Source organism: Schistocerca americana, unplaced genomic scaffold (assembly GCF_021461395.2).
Source record: "Schistocerca americana isolate TAMUIC-IGC-003095 unplaced genomic scaffold, iqSchAmer2.1 HiC_scaffold_43, whole genome shotgun sequence".
NCBI classification, from domain to species: Eukaryota; Metazoa; Arthropoda; class Insecta; order Orthoptera; family Acrididae; genus Schistocerca; species Schistocerca americana.
The window spans coordinates 965,370-972,289 of record NW_025726159.1 but is presented as its reverse complement, the minus strand read 5'-3'; positions in this window follow the sequence as shown (position 1 = coordinate 972,289).

Here is a 6,920-nt window from a genome sequence, read left to right as displayed (position 1 = left end):
TTATTGACAGCTATAATATATGCTATTCTTACCGGAAATTGGAGGCTTAATGCTAAATTTGCTGAAATGAGTGGAATTCGTGGTATGAATGCTGAGTCGCCTCTTTTTCTTTTCCGTTTGACGTTTCCGCTTCTATAATGTAATTCAGAAACTTTTTTGCGAGGACATGCCGGGAACATTGAATGAAATTATGAATTATTTCGTCTTAGTTCATCATTGTGCCAATAGGTTTAAATATTTTAACCTCCCCTGTTATCATAGCCTGCATTCGCTTATTTCTTTGTTGAAGTACGTCATTTTTCGTTGCTAAAATTGTTCGTTCACACAACTGTTCTTTGTTTACGTAGTTCCTGTGTACACGCGGATAGGCTTTTCGATTAGGTGTTCTTTTGTTTTTACTGTGTTGTACGACTCGTCGGTTAAGGTGATTTTTCTGGAGTGCGGATCAGTTCTGTATGTCTCGTTTCCAAGTTGTGTTCTGGAACATTCCTGTTATTCTAGAACTTCCGAAAACATTCGATAACATTCGAGAATCATCGTAAAAACTCGAGAACGTGTTACGGCGTAAAGTCAAGCGTCGGCACGCCACTTGGGAATGACAGAGCAGAGAGAGCTGTGAAGAAGACGTCAGCCAATTAATCGCACGCTGACCGACCACTCTCTAGGACGACAATACGACAGCAGCGGCCTCTGTGCGAAGAGAACACAAGCGCCGCTCCCAACTGGCCGCGCCCCACTTCTACAGAAGCCTCACGAGTAGCGACCCGAATAGAAGAGTCAATTACATCACTTCACTTGTATTAGGAATTGTATATACTGAAGAGATTTCTTATTTGCGTGTCGCCCTTTGCTTGTGACACTTCTGTCTTATTGTCACAGTTAAGTACTGTCATTCTTCATTTCGTAATAAAACTCATTAATACGATTTGTTTGAATGTTGTCTAGCGATCCCAGAAGGCAGGCTTCCTAGACCCCACATATTTGACGTCAAGGCAGCATTCAACAGAACTTTATAGAACAATCCCCGTTAGTCTCTCGAGAAATACATTCAAGTGAAAGAACAGAAAACCCTGGTGACCACCACGATCTGATGGCAATCACTTAAAACATTCATGTCTCCAAAACCACAACTGTTACCACAGCCCAACAGCTATAGATACAACAGTGGGAACCAAGGACAGCACCAGACCCAAACACAAGTGATTGGCGGTGGGTAGTCCTGAGGTACCATCATTCACCCACAAACTCTTTTCACATATATACACCCGTCAGTCCGAAAAGTTTCGAGACTGCATTAAAATAAAAAGCGGAGAATCGTTAAGATGGAGGTTTTGATCCTTCATGTGTTCTACAACGTGAACTCCTCCACTTGAGTACCACACACGTAACGTTCATACAACCACGTGAAACAGTCAGAAAAATCCTTGTCTGGAATGTTGTTGAACTCGCGCGTCGCATTGGCTTTAATGTCAATTATGTCGGGAAAGCGTTGACCCCTTGTTTGAATTTCTGCCCTTCGTCGTTTTGTAGTAGGTTCGTACTAATAAAACCAAGTCTCGTCACCAGTCTTGACTTTTTTTTCAGAAAAGAGTTGTTCGCGTTTTGCATTGCAGCCAAGTCGCGGCAGGCTTCCACAAGTCATTATTTTTGTTCGGGAGTCAAGGTACGCGCGATAAACATTGTGCGCTTTTCTCTTCTTCAGAACATTCTGTAGACTCTCTTGAACACTTGATTTAGAGACGTTACTCTACAGCGAGATTCGTGATGCAACAGCGTTGACACACTACGGCCGCATGTCCACTGCTTAACACTGTATGCTGCAAAACTGAGTAGTCAAATGCATTTCTGTTGATTACTGTTGATCAAGTTGACACCGTAGTTACTGCGCTAACGTCCTTAACTGCAACGAATAAAACCAGTCTCGTTACTTTTTGAACCGAATGTACGCATAAGATTAGTCTCGGAACTTTTTGGACGGACGGTGTATGTATGTTACAGCTAGTGCTTTTTCTTTGAAGAAACATAACGCCGAGGAACACACGCTACTGGAATGGTTGTCAGCCGGCAGATGGCGAAGTCATCAGTTTATACTGTGAACTTTAAGAAATAACAACAAAATATACAATTTGTCTTAAAATATAACGTAAAAAAATCGGTCCGTCTAGTTAGGTAATGGAGCATCAATAAATGGAAAACGTACAAAAAAGAAAAAAGCACATTTCTGGCAAAACATGGCGCTCTGAGCTCTCAACCAGTCAGGGTCGGCCACTCAGCCCCTATACAGGGTGCTTCCGTAAGAGCGAGCAAAAATGTAACAGGACATAGACGATGCTCCACTGCCGGCCGAAGTGGCCGTGCGTTTAAAGGCGCTGCAGTCGGTTTGTGATGTCCTTAGGTTAGTTAGGTTTAACTAGTTCTAAGTTCTAGGGGACTAATGACCTCAGCAGTTGAGTCCCATAGTGCTAAGAGCCATTTGAACCATTTTTTGATGCTCCACTGAACAATTTGGGATAGGGAACCTAGAGTCGGAGGAACCAGCTTAAGGAGACATGGAAGTAAACTTGTCTACCACTTTGTCTAGCACTACTGTTTTCCAGTTTATTTACAACTAACATGCGTACAAGTTTACAAGTCCAGAATGAGACTTTCACTCTGCAGCGGAGTGTGCGCTGATATGAAACTTCCTGGCAGATTAAAACTGTGTGCCAGACCGAGACTGGAACTCGGGACCTTTGCCTTTCGTGGGCAAGTGCTCTACCATCTGAACTACCCAAGCACGACTCACGCCCCGTCCTCACAGCTTTACTTCTACCAGTACCTCGTCTCCTACCTTCTAAACTTCACAGAAGCTCTCCTGTGAACCTTGCAGAATTAGCACCCCTGGAAGAAAGGATACTGGGCAGACATGGTCTAGCCACAACCTGGGGGATGTTTCCACACAGTTTTAATCTGCCAGGAAGTTGGAAGTGCTGTTTATTTACATGTACATTCTTTATTTCCTTCAAGGAAACAAATGGTTCAAATGGATCTGAGCACTATGGGACTTAACGTCTGAGGTCATCAGTCCCCTAGAACTCAGAACTACTTAAATCTACCTAACCTAAGGAGATCACACACATCCATGCCCGAGGCCGGATTCGAACCTGCGACCGTAGCGGTCGCGCGGTTCCAGACTGAAGCGTCTAGAACCGCTCGGCCACACACCGGCCGGCTTCAAGAAAACAAGGAGGGAGAGCCTGATTACTAGGAAGTCATGTTGCCGATTTTGTTTACTTTACTTGTCCATAATGTCGCTCTGTTGTATCGTATTTTCACTGTCCCATGACAGAACGTGCTATGAATCAACGACAGACCCATTCATTACTCAATGCTATTCAGAGACGCACAGTACAGCACGATGAAGCAATACCGGCACTGACATGCACCTTGTATGTGAAGAAGAACATTGCAGTGCTCTCGCTACTGAAAGGCTGTACAGGGAACGATTTCCTAGCAGACCTCATCCGTCACGACGAGTCTATTTCTCTCTATAGACGAATGCGGCAGACTGGTTCACCGGAAAGAAGGAACGAGGGACCTGCCAAAATGAGGACCACTCGACCATCCGATTTTGAAGATGTTCGCCGATGTCATGCTTGCTTGCGTTGATGCACGTCATTTTCAGCACATTTTGTAACATACAGTGCAAATGGTACGTTCATTGTGTCAGTGACGGTATTTGCAGTTACCTGTAACTAATGTAAATTATAAAATTACACAGTAATGTGCTTTTATTCCTATTATCTCCTTAAGCTGGCTTCTCCGACGGCAGGTTCCCTGCGTCAAATAGTTCAATGGAGCATTCTCTATGTTACCATTCAATTTTTGCACGCTCTTACGGAAACACCTTGCAGATTCTCTACAGTAAACGCCTGTAACAGGAATGCACGGCCAGAACGGTGTCTACTCACGGTAGCGCCGTACGTGGGGTGCAGTCGACGTCGGCGCTTGAGCATCTCCACGCTGGCTGCGGCCAGGGCGCCGGCCGGGGGCGGCGGGGGCGGTAGCAGCGGCCGCGTGCTGTTGACTTCAGGGTCAATAGCGCTGTGCGCGGCCGGGAGACTCGCGGTACACATCGCCACGGCGACAAGCCAACAGCACAAACTCTGGTGCCGCCAGCGGGCGATGGACCGCAGATCAGATACGCCCCGTCGCACCGATCCACTGACCCTCGGCCAGTGACGTCACACAGCTGTGAGGCCGCACCAATAATCTGTCAGTGCGCTACGAGCAGCCCTGTCCCAGAGCCGAGTCACAATATGCTAGCGACCCATTCGCGTTTACAACTACCTAACACGCAACCTTTACTGGACAAGCAGTGACTTTGATGAAGTCCCATACTCCTTGACAGAGCGTAGGGGAACGATGCGGGAGACCCGCACCGCCGTACTAGGCACGGTCCTAAGGGAGGTGGTTTACCGTTGCCTTCCTCCGACCGTAATGGGGATGAATGATGATGATAAAGACGACATAGTAACGCCCAGTCATCTCGAAGCAGATGAAAACCCTTTATCCCGCCGGGAATCGAACCCAGGACCCCGTGCTCGGGAGGCGAGAACGCTACTGCGAGACCAAGAGCTGCGGGCACTGGACAAGGACCGGTATCAATTTAAGTAAACACGTGGAAGGTTGACCCAATTTGATGAGTCATTTATCATTCAAAAATGGTTCAAATGGCTCTGAGCACTATGGGACTTAACATCTATGGTCATCAGTCCCCTAGAACTTAGAACTACTTAAACCTCACTAACCTAAGGACATCACACTACACCCAGTCAATTTATCATTCCCAAACAGTTTTATTTAATAACAATTCTATCATGAGCCAACTAACAGTTACCAAGATTTTTGCCAAACACATACAAACAGTTAAGGTTTTTAAATTAAAAGCACAATGCATAAGGACATTTCCGTTATACAAAAAACTACAAATGTTGTTCGAAGAACATGTCAACTGTGCAATACAGTGGTGGCCTTATTACTCACAGTTAACTGACTAAACAAACCTGCAGCGGCACTCCGATCGCGCGACTAGCATCACAACTGTGGGCTGATCCCACAACAGAACGTGAACAGAAGCTCAACTAACGTCAAAGAATGTACATTAAGATGCATACTTCTCCACTGGTTATTCTGCTCTCGTAAAGACAAGATACGGCCAAGCTGGCCGAAAGCTACCCATGTGTAAAAACCGAAGCAAACAGTAGTACTTCACTGACGGGTCACAAGCCTATGACATATAAATCAGGTTAAGCACTTAGATGAACTGCCAGGCCCCTAAAACAATATTAAATGATAATGACAATTAAATCCCCTTTTTTTAAGAAATCAAGAAACTCTGTGCTCAGTTTGCCGAAAGGCTTTCAACACAAGCTCGTAAGGAGCTTACAATAATAGAAACACTGAGTATTCCTAAACAAGCGATGCCCCCACCGCGGCACGATTCGCAAACTTGAGCCCGGAACGGGAGCTCCGCAGAAGTGCGTGTGACCTGCAAACACCTATGCCTCGTGCGATGACGGGAAAACCGCCGAAGCAGAAGGAAAACGCATCCCTACCTCTGACTAGCATACCGACAACGCGTCAACCGCTGCCGATACAAGGCTGTCAACATATACCAAACAAAAAACGGCAGACGAGTTTGATAGAAATTAACATACACAGCAATACTTAAACGGCCAATTATAGATTATTTTCAAGGGAACCAAGTATTAAAACGTCAGTATAGGAGCGCCCCGCTCATAAACATTGCAAGTTAACCTTCCTAGCAATAACAAGAAACAATGTACAAATTCATTTTAAAGAGATTACATAATAATTAAAACAAGGTTCAATACGTCAAGGTATACCTTCACTGGAGCCTCTTACGGCCTAATAGACACTGTTATTTGGATACGCACCGAATGATAGATGGCCGGCTAAAATGTACACCAATAACCCCAAGCGCTTCTCAACACGGAGTAGGAGAGTGTGCAAATACAAAGAGGCACACGCACATATCACCCACATGTCCGTACTTTAAGGTGAAGCGCACAAGACATTAGTTACAGGCCACATCCACTAATCACAGGAAGGGCCAAAAGATCTACAACAAACAGAAACAATAGTATCAAATACTCAATGGTAACAAAAATGATTTTAAGTACCAGATTAATAATTGCAAAATATTAGCTTGGCGCTTACAGAAACCTCCATATTGAAACATGTAGTGTTGGCAGAGGAGGCCGAAAGGCACGCGTTTAAGCTCAAGCAGGATGGCGTAAGGTCTGGAACAGGACAAGGTCTTTATAGTAGCAAAAATAGTACGTAGCTTCTGGAATACTTAACTTTAATCCATAATTGGTGAACATCGGTCGGACGGTACATGCATCACAATATAAATTGTATTACAATCAATCGTCACAGGTAATGGCGCCTTGCTAGGTCGTAGCAAATGACGTAGCTGAAGGCTATGCTAACTATCGTCTCGGCAAATGAGAGCGTAATTTGTCAGTGAACCATCGCTAGCAAAGTCGGCTGTACAACTGGGGCGAGTGCTAGGAAGTCTCTCTAGACCTGCCGTGTGGCGGCGCTCGGTCTGCAATCACTGACAGTGGCGACACGCGGGTCCGACGTATATTAACGGACCGCGGCCGATTTAAAGGCTACCACCTAGCAAGTGTGGTGTCTGGCGGTGACACCACATTCCTCCCCCGCAAATCGGCGTACGGTTGTGTTATAAGGCTTCCGCCCGCCGTGGAGAGGACCCCATGTTGACGTATGCGACGAGGTGGGGAGCTTAACAACAGGCGAGGCTGTGCCACCCGCACCCGGCCATTCGGTCCGAGGGGAGCTAGGAAACGCCTGAAAACCTACTCCAGGGTGCACGCCAACATGCGATG